General features: G+C 33.4%; 1 protein-coding gene across 1 annotated transcript in view; it reads left to right on the top strand.

Moving 5' to 3' along the window:
* The first annotated feature begins 4,397 nt into the window (after window positions 1-4,397).
* Window positions 4,398-21,636, top strand: part of CNTN1 (contactin 1) — a 229,815-nt gene continuing 212,576 nt past the window's right edge. The window contains exon 1 of the mRNA XM_060166540.1: window positions 4,398-4,412. The gene's annotated coding sequence lies outside the window, so the exon portion shown is untranslated. The remainder of the gene's footprint in view (window positions 4,413-21,636) is intronic.

Here is a 21,636-nt window from a genome sequence, read left to right as displayed (position 1 = left end):
ATGAATGGATAAAGAAGATGTGGTACATATATACAATGGAATATTACTCAGCCATAAAAAGGAATGAAATTGAATCATTTTAGAGATGTGGATGGGCCTAGAGTCTGTCATACAGAGTGAGGTAAGTCAGAAAAAAAAAACCAAATACCATATATTAATGCATATATGTAGAATCTAGAAAAATGGTGCAGATGAACCTATTTGCAGGTCAGGAATATAGAAGCAGATGTAGAGAACAGAAGGGTGGACACAGTGGGAGAAGTGGAAGGTGGGATGAATTGACAGATTGACATATATACAGTACCATGTGTGAAAGAGATAGCCAGTGGAACTCTGCTGTATAGCACAGGGAGCTCAGCTTGGTGCTCTGTGATAACCTAGTTGGGTGGGATGGGGGGGTGGGTGGGAGGGAGGTCCAAAAGGGAGGGGATACATGTATACATATAGCTGATTCATTGTGTTGTACAGCAGAAACTAATACAACATTGTAAAGCAATTATACGCCAATAAAAAAAGAATTAATGATCAAAAAGATGTGAACAGGTAGTGACAAAAGTAGCAGTTGAACCAGGAGAACTGGTAACAGTTTAAACAGTAAATCAGCCATGTGGCATTCACAGAATCTTTAGTTCCTCCCTGATATACCTGGATAACAGTATCTGAAACATATTTCGTGAGTTTTTTAACAGATGCTAACACCCCCACCAAATGGAAGAAGTTAACTACTTGATGACCTTGACCTACTGGAGCCTGAGGATTGATAATGTTAACCCCTGTGACACTGCCCTCTTAACTCACCACCAACCGATCAGAGAACTGTGCACAAGCTGATCACATACACCAGAACTCCCCTCCCTCACCTTGCCTTTAAAAATGTTCCCTGAAACTCATCTGGAAGTTTGAGTTTTTTGAGCATTAGCTGCCCCAGACTCCTTGTCTGGTGCCTTACAATAAATGCTGCACTTTCCCTCACTATAACCCAGTGTCAACCTTGGCTTTCCTGTGCAGGGCAAGCAGACCGAAGTTTGGTTGGGTAACAAATTGAGGAAGCTTGAATTTAACTTCAAATTTGACAAACATTAAAGCCCATGTTAGTTCTATTTACCACACAGTTTCTTTAAATAGTACCCCCTCCATGAATCATTTCCTAATGCCCCATGAGCAGTTGGTGATGCCAATATTTCTTCTGCTTCTATGCCTCATATATAACACTTATCTATCAGTTACTTAGCATACAGGCACAGCATACTTTAGTAATTACCTCATTTGCATACCTTAACGTGTATCAGAGGTAATTATATTCATCACTCTGTATCTACGTCTTTTCTTGTTTTCTTCACTAAAGCATGAATACCTTGGGGGCAGCCACTATATATATTTGTCTTCCTAGCATATAGTACAATTTGTTTCATACAGAAGGTACATAATAAATATTTTTTGATTGAATGAATGTGTTATGATTAGGGGATGACTATGTTATGGGTAGGACAGCTTGAGAAAAGAGGAAAGAATATCTTAAATCTCAGAGAATAAATGCAGTCTGCTCCCACAACCCTTGAGTTCAGTAATGTAGAAACTTTGGCAGGCTAAATTATTTTCCTAATTCTACATGGCATTATGTATTCTTATAGTGGATATAAATTATGCATTTTTCCAAATGACAGGCAGGATAGGTATATGTCTTAATAGATATTGCAAAACTAGCAGAATAAATATGTTTGATTTATTCACAAATTTTGGTTCATTTTATTGACCCTATTGTACATTACAGAGTTCACTCCATATTTTACATGCATTATAACTTCAAAATATTGGAAATCCTCTAGGATCAGCAAAGAGATCAAATTCATCTAAAAGACCCATCTCTGTTTTCCATCCATTTGAAAAGATTTGTTAAGTGTGTTTCTCAGGCATAGCCAGACTTCTGGAAAGTGGAAATTGGTACTTATTACATTCTCAGGCTTCATCTTATCTGGGAGTACAACTGATTATTTTTACTCAGGTGTTTCCCTTCAAGGTTTACTTGTTGCCCCCACTCTGATTTCTTAGGGACTTACTATCTCCATAGCTTTTCCCATGCCATACTCTTCTCTTCTTTGCTGACTCTAATCTTGGTCTTTTCTAGGTTGATGGTGTGTGTGTGCAAGTGTGTGTGTGTGTGTGTGTGTGTGTGTGTTTCAACTCTCTCCTCACCTTTAAAACAATTGAATCTGAAAATTCACCAAGTAGATGAAAAGTTGCCATCACCGTTTTAGACTTGGATCTTGGATATTTGTATGTGAGAAAAGATATTGTCTTTCACTCACAGCAGAAGAAGAGAAGGACAAAGCTAATGCTTTTCCTATCCACCTAGTTATGCACTATTGAATTATGTCATTTCAGAGAACTTAAATTTCCAATGCTTACGTTTGTAATTATTTTTGGTTTTGTCAGCAATCTATATCTCCTAAATGAATGTACTCTATATCCTTATACCTAAATGAATGTACTCTATATCCTTATACATGATAACTTAAGTTTCAAAGTTTTCAATTTTCTACTATTTTTAAAAGAGATGTTATCTTCATATAAAATTGCTTCTCTAAATGATTAAATTGATACAACTTTTGGCAGGAAATTAATCCTTAGCTATACCTTTTGTAATTTTTAAGTGTTTGAGATCTTCTGTATAAAGAATAAAGAATATTACTCTGATAAATGGTCTTCTTACAGTTTAATTTTATTATTTAAATTTTATTATGTATATATGTAAGCATACAAAAAGAATCTGGCTTGGACAAAACAAAACATTGCAGAATATGGAATATATAATGTACATAGTAATTGGATAGTTAATTTCTCACACACCTTTAGAATATTTTAGCATAATCTTTATCAGCTAGGTGCACCTATTTTCCCAATGACCTAGCAGGGATTATGCTCTTACTGCACTTGGAAGGAAGAGCCATCTCCCTGAACATCCCTGAACTCCATTGCTATTGTCATCAGGGCTCCTACTACCCTCTCATGCTGGTATCAGTTGTTACTGGCTTATTGATACAAATCACCATTGAAGAGGCTTTGGAAAGACATGGCATTAGGCTTCTAAATGATCTCAATAACATCAGTCCTCTTTGGTGGATAAAGCTTAATTCGTTTTTACAATTAAGATACTTTGGGAAATAGACAAACATTTCTTGTACATAAATGCATTTGGTATTTTACATGGATCTCCCATTATGGTAACTTTTAAAAATATTATACTACTATGTTTTCTCCTGATGAATATTAGCATACTAAAAAGCACAATTTGTTTTAAAGCTTACTTTTTTGAGGCAGTGAAAAAAGACTAGTAGAAATCATGGCGTGTTCTTAGGAGCTTAAATTCAGAGAGAAAGGGCTCTCAGAACTACTGACACACCCAGAGCACAGGTGCTCATGATCCAAAATAGTTAACAATGATGTACCCACTATGATGATTAAAAAAAAAGAAATCCTCTTCCACATTATTGAAATAAAAATTGTTTTTAAGTTAAAGTCTTCAAAGAAATGTTATTCAAATGAGCCCAGATAAAAACTTCTATGATTTATACCAATACACCATTCTTTTTTTTTTTTTCTTAATTTTCCGTTTAGCCCTGTTAATTTTCCCGAGATGGTAGGAAAAGATCAACTCTGTATATTTCACTTCTAATATAAAATATTCAACCTAAACCCACAGAAAGTATATATTTTGAATAAAAGAAAATAGATGCTATAGCATTTCTGCGGAAGAGTCCAGTTTAAACATTCTGCAGTATGCAAATGCCATCTCGTTTATGTGAATGTTTTACTCGAGTGGATGCTGCAGGGTTGGAGGCTTCTGCCTGTGATTTAGGTTGTAATTTTATTTGTGGAAATAAACCAATCGCGTACCTCCAATCGTCTTAACGATGAGGTGATCAATAGCCCATTACTGGATAGAACAGAGGCTACAGGAAGTGCATTGAAGATTCTAATGCATGAATTATGCATGCGGTGCTCATTCTTTAGTCTCCGAACAGAATGACGGGGTTTGTGAAGTCGCCTCAGATAGTTTCTTGCATTAAGTGACTGCAGTGAAATGCTTAATATTTTCAGGCATAGAAGCAGCATTGACTCTAGCCAGCTGAATTTGGATGTAAATCCCACAGCTCGCAGCACAGAATGCTTTATTTGAAAGTATTGCTATGTAGAGAGCCAGCTTTACTGTCATCTAACCTGCTCTCCCCAGAAGGTTGGCTGAAGGATGGGAGCGGCTGTGCCTGCCTCTGAGGTCACAGCTTGAAGTCCTTTTAACTTGCTTTCTGCTGCAGGAGAGAGACGTACTGTGGTGTGACTGTCGTTGCATTCATTCAAATGGACAGCTTGCAATAAATACTATACACAGAACGTCAGATAATTCAGCATATGAGGTAAGTCCGAGGTTTTTCTCTAGGTTAGTAAATTCCAAGGGAGAATGTGCTGAGTTAGGAAAGGGTGATGCAGTGTTAGTAGGATTGACTCACACCTCATTATTGCTATGCGGTGTCAGGGTTCTCAATTTTTATGTTAATTGAAAGCTGATTTTATTTTATATTTTTGACAAGTTGCCGTAGGGTATTTTATCTTGCACGCAAAAGCTTTTCAAGAATGTACCAGAGCTCAGATGTGTGTCTCAGATAGACAGAAACCTGCAAACTGGGGAGGGGCAGCACTGAAAGTATGAGCTGAATCAATAAAAAATTACCTCCTGTGGAGAAGTTTTAGCAGGGCTGTGGTATTCCTTTGGCTCCTATTATTTCCTTAATGTCAATAATTTCAAATTATGGTAAAAAATGTTGGTAAACACCAAAAATGCTCAATCCTTTCACCAGAAGCAGAGGAAAGCACTGAGGTACTCAAACTCAAATACTGTGTTGCATACAAATGGAACAGATGGAATTAAAGTAATTTGGACTAGCTTGTCCTTGAAGGAAGACCTTGTTGTCAGAAACAAAACAGTTTGACTTCTACCTGTAGTGTTTTGGGTTTTTTTCCCTCTTGTCCAGAATGCCTTACTCCAAAAAGAATGCATAGATGTAATATTTTGAAATTTATGCCCCCATCCACCAAAAAAGTTTTCTTTCCTTCTTGGTCTTTTAAAAATTAAGCTTATACAATTGCAGAACCCACTGTATAAAAGCCAAATAAAATTTACAAAAACTCTGCAAAACTGAAAAACATAGTTCTATCTACTACTATATTTGCCAGTCTTTGTGAATTAAAGCTGCTTGCTTAAATATCATGACAAATAATTAATAAATATGCAGATAACATGCAGTATGATATAAATTCCTAAACCTTTCTTTAGGGTAGGAAAATAGCATTTAATAAACATTCAGCAAGAAACTCTAGATATAGTAAAAATTTTTAAGGATGCTTTTCAACAGTACATTTATACTATTAGTATATATATGTATACACATATGCATAGATGTACATATATGCATACATACATATATGCACTATAATATATAATTTATGAAACATTATATATGCAATATAACAGGTATATCATATAAATTAGATAATATAACATTGCCTACTTCTCAAGTATGTTAATTGATGCTGTTTTTAAAAATTTGTTTGCTGAATAATCTACCAAGAACCAGTAATAGATAAGGCCAGTATTTTTTGTAAAATAAGGATTATTATTAAAAAATAAAAATTAAAAAGGGAAATAGAGTAATGATAGTAAGACCACAGGAAAAATACCCTTCAAGCATTTCACAGTACATTTCAGTTCTGCTACAGTGTTACTCTGTTACTTGGCTTTCCTGTCAACTGTCTGGTGGTGGTGTGGCACTGCGCTCCCAGCACTGTAGAATGTGTTTTATGAGGACACTCACGTGTGAGTTTTTACTTAGGGAGGGGAAGAAAGGGAGGATAGGTAACTGCCTATATGTCTTAGAGGTCTCCCGTTGCTGAGTCATGGCGTTCAGTTCTGCTTAAATGCCTCCTGAATGAGGTGGCCCCTTAACAGCTACTAAAATGGAATCTAAAAGAAAATGAGAAAGAATGGAGGGAACAGAAACTTAAAGGTATTTATTACCTAATGACATACTAAATTCTGAATAATGAGTATAATGGCAGTGCTACTTGTTGGAGCTGGCTGAGGTGACAGTAGAAGAAAAGCCCCCATGATGGGTGACAAGATCATAGCAATGAAATTAATGGACCAACTTGGGGAGATTGTATAGACAAAGGGTTCTATGTAACATTGCACTTGTACTTACCTAAGCCTCTTTGTCATTGTTCTAGTCTCAACCCAGGCCATTAATCAGTCTCACTGAAAATATCTAATGGTTTTGATAAAGAATATTTCCCAGGTCGTCTGAGGGGAATCTGGAAAGAGATGTGCTCAGTTCCCAATTCCCACATTAGTTGCAAATAATTTTTATAGGTTATCAATTGGGAGAAAATAACAAGAGATTAATGAGAATATTTGAAAATCAACCACAATATATGAGTTGAGACACCAAAATGAGTTTAGATAATGATTATTATGGCAAAGTATAATAGTATAAATTCAGTTGGAAAGGAAACTAAAGATATACAAATGGTATAATAAAATGGAAAGAAGGAAAATGGAATTAGAAACCTATATAGTAGTGAAATATCAAATGTAAAATTTTTGAAAGTGAATTTAATCCATAGTTGATATATATTATTTATGCCTCTAAAATCAATTTATAAGAATTCTGAAATATTATGATTCACTAATATAAGGTTTTGTAATTTAGCTTAAAAATGAATTTTAAAGGTGACTTAGAGTGATAAATCAGTTGAGAAGAATATTTTAAACTGGTAAACAAGCAACTTTCTTATAGAGAATAAATATATATATTAATAAGGGATGTTTTCACCTACATTATAATAAATCTAAGAAGAAAACTGTATTTCTATCTATACTATATTCAGCATTAAATAAGATTATAGAAAAGTTATGAATCATTTATGGAAGATTAGAAGAGTAAAAGATGAGAGATGATATGGCCATTTTCCAAACCTAAAACACACATACGAATTGATTAAATCTGAGTTTACATTTATAAGACAAGGTAATCCCCTATAGGGTTCTTTAGTAAATAGTCCTGATGTGCTACAAGCTTTGTAAAATACACAGAAAACTTTTTTCAAGTATGAATTTATAACAAAGAGTGATACCAAGAGATTTTATATTCTTTTCTCTTACATTGGAGAAAACGATAAAATTAGTTCCTCCTTAAAATATTTTCCCTAAGAAATTATAGTTTATGAAACATTTTCCTTTTATATATGCTCTTAGGAGTTGACACTGATGAGTGTGTCTTTTTTTTTTTTTTTTTTTCTGTACGCGGGCCTCTCACTGTTGTGGCGTCTCCCGTTGCGGAGCACAGGCTCCGGATGCGCAGGCTCAGCGGCCATGGCTCACGGGCCCAGCCGCTCCACGGCACGTGGGATCTTCCCGGACCGGGGCACGAACCCGTGTCCCCTGCATCGGCAGGCGAACTCTCAACCACTGCGCCACCAGGGAAGCCCAAGAGTGTGTCATTTTAATATAGCTTCGTGCATGTTTCACCAATTTATTCCCTCTGATTATAAATATATATTTTACCCAATTATTTATTATTTCCTAATCACTTTAATCTTACAAGACAACTCAGTGTAATGAAGAAGCATTTATTAAGGTCTTCTTGTGTGCTTTTTCTAGGTACTCACTGTAGATGCAAAAAAAAGATGAAGGGCTATGCTTTCAATAGAACAAATAGTTCAAATGTAGGAAAAAAATTAGAGCATAGCATCAGGCAAAATACTTGGTTAAAAGTTTTAGTGTCACAGGAGAAAGGGGGAACCAAGCTCAGAAATGTTAAGTGGAGTCCAGGAGAAGAATGTGCATACAGGGGTGGAAACAAAAATCAATATTATATATTCTGGTGTCAGGACTTAAATAGAGGAATTGTATAGGTGTAGGTGAGAATAAACAAGGTGGGAGCAGGTTGTTAAGAACTTAACCAACAGAATAACTTGCTTAGACGTGGGTCTTATAGTTATTGGGTACTCACAGACATTATTTAATCACACTGGAGTCATTTAATGCTAAAGATATTTCTAATCTCTGAATCAGATGAATTCTCAACATTTCTTTTTAATGATTGTTAATCCTGAATTGAATATTGTATTAACTATATATTTTTTTCTGTATTCTAATGCGTTGCCTTGCTAACCCTGGAGGGACTGCACCTCCCAGGGTGAGCTAATCACGGGAGTTAGTAAGCCACTGGCCCTCAAGTTCCCTTTTCAAATGCAAACCAACCAATCCAAAGCCCTGCCTTCAACCTTCTTATTAGAATTCTCACATCAAGACAACTAGGTACAGCCCCAATGCCCCAGAGCTACCTAAAATAATTCAAACTGGCCAATCCTAAATCCACTTTTATCTTGCCTCCTTCCTGAGAAAACCATAATAAAGGCTCTTGCCCACAGTTACCCTTTTCCCTCTGCCTCTTGGCCAAACCTGCACCCCCATGATTCCTTGTGTGTCCCCAGGCATGTCCCGCCTTCTCAGGATCTGTGAATATAACAAGCTATATTTTTCAATGACAGTCATCACCAGATCTATTGGCCTTACCATACCTAGATAACAATAAAACATATTAAAATAAACATGAAAAACTTATCAACATCTTTTTTAATGTTAATTAACATCAGTAGAAGTATTACATTCCTAGTATTTAAAATAAATCAGTCAAGTCTTTCTGAAATCATTATCTTTTTATTAAAATGCTATATTGTTAGCACAAGTTCATATACCTGAAGCACAGTGAGGCCAAACAAACCTAAACGTCGGAGTTTGGAGCAGTGAAAGGTTAATTGCAGGGCCATATCAGGAGACGGATGGCTCATGTCCCCAGAAACCTTGAACTCCCCAAAGGGTTTTAGCAAAGCATTTTTAAAAGCCAGGTGAGGGAAGGGGATTGCAGAGTGTGTGATCAGCTTGTGCACAGTTCTTTTGTTTGGCTGATGAATGAGGTAACGGCTGTGTCACAGGGGTTAACATTATCAATCCTCAGGCTCCAGTAGGCTTGGGGGCTATGTGCTTATGGTCTTCAAACAGTTAATATTTTCCATTTGGTAGGGGTTTTTCACATCTGTAACACAATTCAGGAAATGTGCATCCGATACTGTAATCTACATACTCCAGAGAGGAGCTAAAGCAGAGGATATGGGGGGAAGGCCTGTCCTGGGAAGGCCCCATAAGTGTCCTGCTCCATTACATTATTATTTTGAATATAAGAGTAATTTCTAACTGAACCTCCTGTAAACACAAGCTTAATTCTTTTCTAAGTTGTGGTTGATAGAGGAAGGGTATTACTCCAGAAATGTGAGTGGACAATTAGTTTTTAGTCTCATTACAAGGTACGTAGGTCTAAAGTTTTAAATATTTTCCTGAGTCCACTTTAACTTGTAGTATGTTTCCTCTGCTACATGAAAATAAGCATCTACCTCATCAAGCAACTAAATCAATGCCCAGGGAAAATGCCACCTTATGCTCCTTAAATATCAAATTCTGAAACTGTAATAATCAAATGCTAATGTTGTTTATATAGCCTCTTTGGCATCCAGTAGGCAACTATAACACACATCTTAAATAAAAAATATTTCTGCTACATTAAGCCTAAAAATTTGAATTGAACTGTCTTGAGAATGTGGTGTTCAAGGAAAGGTTTTTGGTAATCAGTGAATGCAGAACTTTGGAACAATGGCAAATGCACTTAACCACAGGACTAAGAAGAGTTGAGCCACACAGAAGTAGTGTGCAGAAGAAATGTATATGAAAAGACATTAGTGATATCTTTCAGTAGTGCATGCTATTCCTTCAAAACATTATGATTAAAAGAAGCTGAGAAAAGTAAATGACTTTAAAGCATAGAAGAATTAAAACATTAAATGCATGTTTGAGCATTTTGGCTTTTAACTTCCCTATCTACTCCAAGATTGTGTGATTATAAGTAACTATTGCAATCACAATAATCCTTTAAGAGATAAACTTTTGATAAAGAAATTCAAGTAGATAATTGGAGACAATTTAGATTGGGAACAGGTTAGAAAAGACACTAGTCATGCTAGCAGATGGAAGGGCAGCAAGGTAGGTGGCTGGGAGAGAATCTGGAGGCGGAGCTGTGCCAGAAAGAACATAGGAATTTAAACAGATGGAAGATGATATAAAGTTGGCAACACGAGAAGCTGGGTGACAAACAGAAGAAATCTGTTGAAGAACTGGGTGAGCAGGAAGCCAAGAGGTGAATTAGGCGGACTAGTGATAAACTAAATAGGTCAGTATGAGGGCACCCAAGTTCCAGAATAAATAGGTAAGAATAATGGAAAACTGCAATTTTTCCCTTTACTTGAACGTAGGAAATGACTTTTATTATAATTTTTAAAGTGCTTTGAAACCATGATGAACACTGATCTTCTACAGAGGAACAGTTTTAGTAGAAAATTCTGAGATGTTTACTACTGAGGAAATGTATTCTGTGAAATTATCATGAACATAAAATTTATTTATTATTTACTAGTTTTGTGTTTCCTATAATTTGAGTTCTGGCCCTGGCTTGGAGGATTTGGCTGGAAAATAATACTGAGAGGTAATACCTGTAGAGAATAAGAACTTTAATCCTTACCAAAAGAGGATTTATCAGACTGTGGAAAATCTGAACATAATATTATCTTTAGAAAAATTTCTTATGTTGTACTTGCCTGTTAAAAGTGATAGTAGCTCTGTCTCAGTGAACATTAAGAAGATGATTACAAGTCATTTTGTCTCATTTTTGTCTTCGGACTTATCTATCCTTAAATCACTACATTCATGGACAATTATCCATGCTTACAAACACTTGGTAAAATTATATAACATAGTTAAGTACTTTAAAATTTTATTTGTCATTATAGACAAATATAAAAGTGCCGTATACAGGAACATTTGTATGAGAATCTTGGCATTATGTCTATCTTGATTGATCTTCAGATAGATACATGGGTTCTAAGTGCAAGAGACACTGCCATTTGCTACGTTTATAAATTTAGAATTAACTCCACTCTTTCCTTTTGTTCTCCAATCTAACCTCTAAACTTATTTTTCTGATACATCAACTCTATTTCTCAGATATTTCTTGCTATCTATTTTACTAGCCAAAGTCCTTATGCCACTGTGTCTAAAACTCTTATGTTTATTGCCAGCATAATTATTTCTAAAATATCTGCATTCCAATTAATCCCCCACACAGAGCAAGGATCATTTATCAACAGTTGTCTAGACTGTATGACTGTTCTTTTGGAGTGATGCATTTAGTTGCAACTTCAATCCCTTGAATTAAACTTTTGAGCACAAAGCTAGTAACAGTATCTTCCCAAGTTCCAAGTGCCCACTTTATGTGTGTGTGTAGATGTGTGTGTGTGTGTATACACACACAACTCTCTTGAATTGAAGAACCATATTTGGCAAATCTTGCACATATGCTAGCTACTATACCAGACTTTGGGGATACAAAAATGAGTACAACATGAACCTTTCCATCAAAGAGTTTATATTCGGATGGAATAAATAGATTTATATATACCAGATACTATGGTACAATCTAATTGATGGAATGTTATTATATTCATATGTAATAGATATGTATATTACCCTACATGATTGTGAATCTGTTGAGGTCAGGGAACACATTAATTTATTAATTCAGCAAATGTTTATTAAGCTCCTTTTATGTGCATTGGCTATGCAAAGGGAATTATATTCCTTGTTTCCATGGATAGAATAGTCTGTTAAAAGAAGGAGAGAAAATAACTGAAAGCTCACTGGACAAAGCTAACACTTGTAAAGGTAGAAGCAGGTACAGTAAGTGCATATAAATTGAGCTCTAGCTAAAATTAAGGGAGGACATCAAAAATAACTTCCTGAATGAGGTAGTAAAATGATACTTAAAATAGTTTAGAAATATCGGTATAATGATTTAGTCAGTGCAGTTATGAAATAAATGGTGTTGACTGTAAATTTCAGAGGTTCACACTAAAAAGAGATAGGTAGTTAAAATACAACTTGAAAGGAAAAAAGGTTTTGCTGAGATCATGCTTAAATGAATAATCTCATTTAATCCTCTCTAGGAGAATATGAGATCCTCACTTTAAAGATGGGAAAACTGAAAGATAGAGGTTATACTGTTACTAAAACTCTAGGTTCAGGATTAGGAGATTAAAGTTTCTTTTCTATATCCCCATAATTTTACTAAATTTTCTTGGCACTCTGCAGGAAACTTCAAATGTCAATGCATGCATATAATCAATGACATTTTGAACCCCTATGTTCATAAGTTTGTTCATCTTCCTTTCATTGTAACTAAAATGGGCGTAATGGAGGCAGTGCAAAATTGAAAATTAATTTTTATTATTATTTACTAGAAGAAAGTCAAGTTTAATTTGAAAAAGAAACTATCCATAAGCATAATCTAAGGTCAAAATGGTCATTTTGCTCAAGTATGGAAAATCTGACTAGTGGATAAGGAACAAAATGACACTTGAAGAATACATAAATTTTACAAGATGTCCAATATATATGTACCCAGCTTATTGCAGAGTAGTCTGATGAATAATGTTTTTAATAAATTTATATTAATTAGTTCATTATTAGTTCCTCTAAAATATGAATTAATTATGAGTAATTTTAAAATTCTTTTGTTGGGGGAAATGCTTTTAGAACCCTTTTCTTCTTCTTAACATCTTCAGTAGAAAAAATGATATTAACTAGGGGAGTTTTCTGTATTTGATTGAAGAATAGAAAGGGTGCCTGCATTCCCAGTGTCTAGCACAGTGTCATGAACATAGTAGATGTTCAATAAATCTGTGTTGGATGAATGTTCACATGAATTAATGTTATCACATTTTATTAATTATAAGACACTACTGTTTAAGTCACACTATCAAATGAATAGACTTTGGGGAGAATATTCATTATGTTAATTATACATATCAAATGCAAGGTGAATCCTGTGGTAGAAGATATTTTTCTCTTTTTTTTTATTGAAGTATAGTTGATTTACAATATTACATGAGTTTCAGGTGTACTACATAGTGATATTTTTATAGATTATACTCCATTTAAAGTTATTATAAAATAATGGCAAAAATCTGTCTCGAACTAGCTTAAGCAAAAGGGGAGATTTATTGGAAGGATATGGTGTCATGTGACTCAAAGCTGTACAAGCAAATGTTGGGAAGGATGGGTTGTGATGTAGCTGGACCTAAAGTATACCTGTACCTGGATATCTGATTGTCCTATCAAAAGTGTCAACTTCTCTGTGAGTGTGGTTTTCAATCTCAGTGAAGATCAACTTTGATATATGCCTTCGGGAACATGTCTGGCTACCAAGATTTAGATATCTTTCTATCTTGTAGCCCCTTCTCTCCCACCTCCACCACTAGCTGAGTGTATTTTGTGATAGTTTTTACAAAGACTATGTTGAAATTGGCAAGTTCAGGTGATTGGAATGAACAAAGTGGTTTTTTTTTACATTATTGATTAGAATATTAATGCAAAAATATTTGGTGCTTTAAAACTTGAACAAATATTATGTCCAGCAAAAGTGCTGTGGCTATTTTAATTAAAGATAAATTATGGCTTATGCAGAAGTTATGTCAATAGCAGAGATGAAATTAATAAAAACTGTTTTAAATTATTTTTAATGATGTTCAACATATTTTCAGACACCATGGGAACAATTGTTCTGTTTATGTCCATATTTCCAGCAATTAGCGCATTGCCTGAAATATTGTAAACAGCTGGTAAATATTTGTCACTAATATATTGATAATAAGGTCTTCTTCATTCACATAATTAATTCATAATAGTAATAGTGAAATGGACTACACTGAGGCAGTAGGAATGTTAAGAAAGTATTTAAAATATCAGTGTGTGTATTCCATGTTGTGACCTATTCACAGCTAAATGACAAATTATATAAAACAATATATTTAGATGTAAGTGACCTGAAAGATAAGTAGAGATCCAAGCCATAAAGAATGTGTCTTGTTGAGTCTGGATTTGTATCATTTATTAAAGATGACTCGAAATTGTACATTGGTTCTTTGGAACTTACTCAAGATGTTAAATACATAGAAAATTCTTGAGGGGAGTAGAACTAAGCACAAATAATAATAAAGATACTGAGAGAAGTGGCTATTTGTCCCAGAATACTCAGCTAGAAGAGAGAAAACATGGCCAATTGTTTACATAGATATATTTGGATAAGACCTTTACAGCAGAGGATGAATACCAAATACTGTTGATTTTTTAATAAATGATATACTTTAATCATTTTTTGTAGCAAAAAGAAAATTCTTTGGCACAGTGATTATTTTGAAGTTATTAAATGCAAAAAAAATCTAATCTAATAATTTTCTCTCTCTGTATTTTATTGCAGTAGGATATAGCCCTCACCTATGCAAATGTTAATGCCTTTAGGTGAAGCCCTCCTTTTAGTCAAATTGAACTTAAATAGATGCTTCATGCAGTAATGAAGAAAATATTTTTGTTAATCCAAGATGAAGATTATTTAGAATTTGTCTGTCTAGTCCCTCATCAAGGATAAAATGAAATTTTAGAGTTGGAATGTGTCAAATGAAATTGTGACTAATCCTTAATTTTTGCATGTGGAAACTGAGTTTCTAATGATTGAGAGTTACAATTTAAGACCTTCTATTTAGACATACCTACATATAGAAAAACAAGTTTCAAAGTGTACATGGTTAAGAAGTCAATAATAACATAAAAATTGCAGTAATATTTTCCCTTAACTGTAGAATTCTTGTTCAGATGTAATGTTCTTCATGTAATTAATTTCTTAGCTTAATGAAATTTTTTTTGTTTTTTTAATTTTTTTGAATTTATTATTTTTTTTTGAATTTTTGAAATTTTGAATTTTATTTTATTTTTATACAGCAGGTTCTATTAGTTATCTCTTTTATACATATTAGTGTATACATGTCAATCCCAATCTCCCAATTCATCCCCCCACCCCCCACTGCTTTGCCACCTTGGTGTCCATATGTTTGTTCTCTACATCTGTGTCTCTATTTCTGCCTTGCAGACTGGTTCATCTGTACCATTTTTCTAGATTCCACATATATGCATTAACATACGATATTTGTTTTCCTCTTTATGACTCACTTCATTCTGTATGACAGTCTCCAAGTTCATCTGAAAAATGTTTTTAATGAATTGCTTTTGCTTCTCTAAATTATCTATCTCAAGAATCATTCTTAAGAAAAGAAATTTTAAATGAAAGAAAATTATTTCTCTGTGATTCAGAACACATATAATTCTTAGATCTTAACCACAGAACTATAATGCTCATTCATGAACATTGATTAGGAAATGGGCACCCCTTGAGACATGCTCAGTATCAATATAAACTTAATTCTTCTTTAAAAGAGCTAGTCATGTGTCAATCAATGTGCTGAAAATAAATGCTTTGGTTATATGACTTAAAAACAGAATTTTCAGTAGCTTATAACTTAGGAAGAAATAGGAGTAAATGTGTTAAAGCTGAAATGGGGGTCGTATGAATTTCTATTGCTCATATGGAAGATTGATTAGGATTAAATTGGCCCAGCAAAGTGTAGATATGCAATAGATACTAAATGCAGAAAAACGATGATCATAGTGCCTAGCAACTGCTAAAACAGGGAGAATGAAGAACACATATTTGTTAATTGCCTGTAATTGTTACTACCTGTTTCACAGTAGAATTACTGTTTATTGTGTTTTGTTGACAGAATAAAGCATAATTTAAAGAGGGAAATTGGTACACCAACATTTATTCATTTTTCACTCTGTGCTAGGCATTGTGATAAGTGTTTTGCATATTTATTAAAATGTTATCACTGGAGTAACAATAGGTATTTAAAATGTGTTAATAAAACCCAATATTTTAATTTTGTATAAGAAATGATATTTTTGTCATATATGTGTCAAATACAAGTGATTAGTTATTTAAAAATAATTTAGTATTAAGTCTTTATTTATGCAATACATAACTGAATATAAGACAAATTACAAAGAAATATAGTCTCCTATTTATTTATTATTTTGGTAAGAATAGAGCAATTAAGTTTGAGCTGTAAAGAAACATATCAAAATGCATTTGAGTAGAATGGAAATCAAATATTCCACATAGGCAGTAAAAATAATTGTACACAGATTGAGTTAATTAGGGAACCTGAATCATGTGTTAATTTTAGAGCCTGATCTAAATAAAATGAATTCAGCAGACAAATCAATGGAAAAGATCCAGTTTATTGATGATAGAAGAGATTACTTTAGCAATGCACTGTAGTGGAAGTTAGAAAAACATATTGAGATTTGATAATTGATATTAAAAGAAGAGAGCAAATCTACCAGTAGTTGGAAAAAAAAAGTTGGCAAAAATTGGGGGTGAAAGTGTTAACAACTCAAATGCTTCCATTAAGTTTCCTTAAAGACTTAAGTATTCACTTCCTTTCTTCCTATGCATCATCATCCCATAGAGCAGTTTTTCATTTTCAATATTTCTAACAAATTAATTCAAATCAGCCGAAGTTTTCTTTTTTGTTTTCTACTTGCATATTTTGGAATGAAAATTGAAGTTACTAGTGGTTGCTCCTTCTTTCAATCTGTGTCACTTTCAAGCATTGTGTGACCTACTTATGCTAACTAAAAATGTGAACTAAAAATTATTTGAATTTTATTGTTTGCAAAGATCTTAGGAAAAGCTTGAAAAATAGTGAGTTAATAATGTGACTAACAACTAGAATTATATCTTACTATTTATGCCACAGACACATTCCTAAATAGGGAGCAGTAGAGTTAAAGCTTGAAGGAGTGAGTTGTTCCTCCAGAGCTTCTAAACTTCTAAACTCTACACATATATTGTCATAGGAGAAGAAAGCTTTATGCCTACATAGAATGAACTCTCAGAGCTGCAATTTGACACCAGAATTAAGATAAGAATATGTATATGAAGAATGCATCTGATTTTTTCTTTTAAATTATTTTTTTTTCCCAATGACATTTCTATAACATCAAAATTTTTCTTAGTGTTCAATGTTAGGAATTTTTTCTTTTTTGCATTGTCAGCTAGGCAGATTTTAGCTAAATATTCCTTTCAATTAATAAGTAATGTGCCCTAAGCTAGGTTACATGATTTCCTTCATACTGGGATCTCATTCTTCTATCACTGTGTTAAAAGCTTCGTTGACTATGTAAGCTGTAACAGATTCCTTTTGGAAGCATTAGTGAATATATAATGAACAAATAAATATGTGAACAATTTATGAGAGTTAGCATCTAGACCTCACTGGTTTTGACTGAGTCAAGAGATTAAAGTGCTATTTTGGAATTTATGAACAATATGGAATTTATGGAATTTTGGAATTTATAAATTCCAATTTTGGAATTTATGAACAACTAATCTGACCACATATAGTTCTCTTTAAAAGAGATAAAATGTAATAAAATAAAGAAAGAATATTTCAAAGATGCTTTTCTGATTAATTATAACTTTATTTCAGGGCTTTTGCTGGATGTGTTTCATATGTCTGGCAGCCAGTGTAGTCTTTAGGGCTTCTCAAAGATGAAACTCCTACTTAAGTTGTACAGTACTGAATTATATATCATGGCTTTGTAGTACAGACAGAATCTAGAGCATCTGAAAAAGAAAAAAAGGCAGTAGGGACTGGTTATAAAGGAGAAAAATCACTTCTTTCTCTATGAATTGACCTCTCAGACAAAAATAATCAAATGTAATATAAGACTATAATATGATAATATCTGTGATAGATCCATATAACTAAGCATAGATAATGAAGTATCAAAAGAAAACATCTCTGTGTGCTTAAAAGTATCAATAAATACGAATGTGGTAGTATCATCAAACTACTGGACTGATTAAGAACCAGAAAACCTGAATGTATTTCCTTTGAAATTTCAGACAAATTACTTAACCCCTCTAAGCTTCAGGTTACTAATCTTAAAATGGGAGTTAGTAATATTGGCCTCACCAATTTTCAGACTGCTTGTGGAGTACACATAAAAATTTCATGGAATTGTTAATAATTTTTACACCTCTAAAAGAAAAGGTATAAAAACCAAAAAAGTAATTTTAACATTAATAGCAGCAATAAAACTTATACTCTTGGTAAAGAAGGTTAATTTAATATCATCATTACATATATTTATATGTTTATATAACATTATATATATGTGTGTGTATATATATATATATATATATATATATATATATACATATAGTCTCATTCAGGGAAAGTAAAAAATGAACAAATGCAAAATTTATATTAATAATTGACCCCCAAAACAAGTGTATTGTAGGTTGGAAATCATAGTCAATTTTTGAACAATTTCCTGCAAAATTGACTCACAGTTATGCTCCAATCCACTCTATCCATCTATCCTCTTGTCCTCCTTATCCTCACAAATACTAATAAGAGCACTTAGTTGGGATTTACAAGGGGAAACAGAGATAACACCTTTGTAAATATTTTTGTAATAATTATTAATAACTAATAGTGATTTGTATTATTAAAATAAAGATTTTCAAACAATTTCTCAGCCATGTCAGGTATAACCAAAGCAAAACAAACTCAAATTAGGAAGAGCCTCTCTATTTTTTCTGCTGTGAGTCATAGAGTACTATCTTAGTGGGAAATATATAAATGAATTAGTAAAGAATCAATCAATCAACGAATCAACTCTTTAGAGGATATTAAAGTTGTCTATTTGTTGATGCTTACAACTTTAGCATTATAAGTGCTGCTTGTTGATTTCTATTTAAATTAAATTGTGTTTTATACAAAGGCACCTCACAATTTGCACATTTTTTCTTAACATTCTTACTATGGATATTCCTTACTATGGATATTATACTGTTCATTATGAAATCAACTCACAACAAATCTAATTGTTCATTTCATATTTTTAAAAGACTGTCAGCTTAAAGTTTTTGAGAACTTGGCCAGGATTATCTTTTCTCTTGATTTTTCAGATAAGAGTCTGAATTGATTCAGTACTTTTCAAATGTTGCATTAGCTGCAATCCAAAGTCCTGCAGGGCTCCCTAGGAGTGTGGTAAAAGGAGTGAATAGTAACTAAAAGCTCTGCTTCTTTATGTGTCATAAAACAGAATGGAATTGTTAAAGCTTCCAATCTATTCCTTGATTATGCTTTGTATTTTAGAAAAAGCTTTCACAAATGCAGACACACAGTCTGAATCTATTATTGTTCCTATTTCAGCTGACATAATCAAAGTTATCCAAAGTGATGATATCAAAATATGAGCTTGGCTGGAGTAAGTTGCTTGTCTAGATAAATAAGATAGATAGTTTTTGTATTCTTCAGCTGTCTATGAGATTATACTTGGTTCAGATATACACCAATTGACTTGAAAGTATTTTTTATGGGAGTAAAGTATTTGTTAATGGGAGTTGTGTATGAAGCTATTTATTCATCTTTGCATTATTATTGCACTAAACTGAAACCAATTACAAATTATCCAGTCTCTTATTTTATTATTTTTCATTTTTAGCTTTAAAATACCCCCCTTTTTGGCATAAGGATGATAAATTGAACTCAGTGTTAATGGTTATGTCCATTCAGTTGCCTTCAACAAGGACATCTAGACCAGTCATCTAGACATCATTCATCTAGATCACTTTCAGACTGTAGGACATAAAAGGGAAATATTCCAATTGGGATTCTGTTTGGGATTGTATATATCATACAGTGAAATTTTGATTTTCTACAAAGTCATTTCCAAAGGCTTTGCATAGACTGCTCCTCAAAAAAATAAAAACAGAACTACTATGTTGTCCAGCAATTCCACTCCTGTGTATATATCTAGAAAAAACAAAAAACACTAATTTGAAATGATAGTGCACCCCAATGTTCATAGCAGCACTATTTACAACAGCCAAGATACGGAAGCAACCCAAGTGTCCATCAACAGATGTATGGATAAAGATGTGATATATATATACACACACACACACACACACACACACACATACACACACACACACACACACACACACAATGGAATATTACTCAGCCTTAAAAAAGAATGAAATTCTGCCATTTGCAGCAATGTGGATGAACCTAGAGAATATTATGCTTAGTGAAATAAGTCAGAGAAAGATAAATACTGTATGATATCACTCATATGTGGAATCTAAAAACTAAACCGAATGAATGTATATAGCAAAACATACTCACAGGTATAAAAATCAAAGTAGTTTTTACTAGTGGGGAGAGTGAAGGCGGGAGGAGCACGATACGGGTATGGGATTAAGAGATACAAACTATTATGTATAAAATAGATAAGCAAGAAGGATGTATGTATATAAGCACAGGGAATCATAGCCATTATTTTGTAATAACTTTCAATGGAGTGCAATCTGTAAAAATACTGAATCACTATGCTGTAACACCTGAAAATAATATAATATTGAAAATCAACTATACTTCAATAAAAAAACAGACTTCTACTACTGGTGGAAACGGGAGCTCTTCAGATCAAGCTCTTAGTGAAAGGTACTGACAGAGCTCCTATGTACCTGGAGTATCAATGAATACTTATGCAAAAACAAGGCTTAGAAATAGAGATGACTCGGTCTTTAATTTGCATGTATTCTTTTCACTTTTCTCTTTCCTTCTTATGCTCTTTGCTTTTCCAGTGCATTAGGGATGAAAGCCCTAACTAAAAAACATCATATATATATATATATATATATATATATATATATATATATATATATACACACACACACACAACACACACACACGTGCAGTGCCTGTATGCACGCATTTGCATACATGTGTATATGCTTTAAATCATATTTCACAAAAGAGTAGATACTAATGTGAAATACCAGTCAAAAAGGAAGTTCCATCAACATTTTGGGAGCCCTCTGGGACATCTGACTTTTAACCTTTCACATCTTAGGCTCTCTGGGCTTAGTCTTGCTACAGAGCTACATGCTCATTTTCGTTAAATCAAGCTTTAATTTGTAAAGTTGTTATATATATATCTTATCCTCTCATAATAATTCCTCAGATATTCCTAAGATTGGTGTGAAAGATAATTTTATTACCATTTCATAGATGAGGAAACAGATTCAGAGAAGTTGGCTTCATAAACATCTTGAGACCGAGCAGCAATAATTATTTTTAATCCAGGCCAGCTCTGCCTGGGATCACTGCTCTTTCTGTACATGGTATGATTGTGGCTTGGCTTCCAAGCTTTTTATCAGATTTATTAGATTTCATTTTATTTATCCAAAAATGTTTATTAATATTTATGAATCACATGTGTTTTTTTAGCATGATGTTTTCTTCAATTCTTAATGGCATATTTCCCCCACTTTAATGCTATTAAAATTAAGATGTCACAAAAATTAATGTCACAATGACATTTTTACAGAATCTGAAATTAAATTGCTAAAACAAATGATGTGAAAGATCTGAGAAAGCAGTATTTTGTGTCCCTATGCTTAGGAACATACATAATATGTCTTTGATTCTCTTCTCCCTGCT

This window comes from Lagenorhynchus albirostris, chromosome 11, assembly GCF_949774975.1.
Source record: "Lagenorhynchus albirostris chromosome 11, mLagAlb1.1, whole genome shotgun sequence".
Classification (NCBI taxonomy): domain Eukaryota; kingdom Metazoa; phylum Chordata; class Mammalia; order Artiodactyla; family Delphinidae; genus Lagenorhynchus; species Lagenorhynchus albirostris.
The sequence above is the reverse complement of the archived record's forward strand: the minus strand, read 5'-3'. Positions and strand labels throughout refer to the sequence as shown.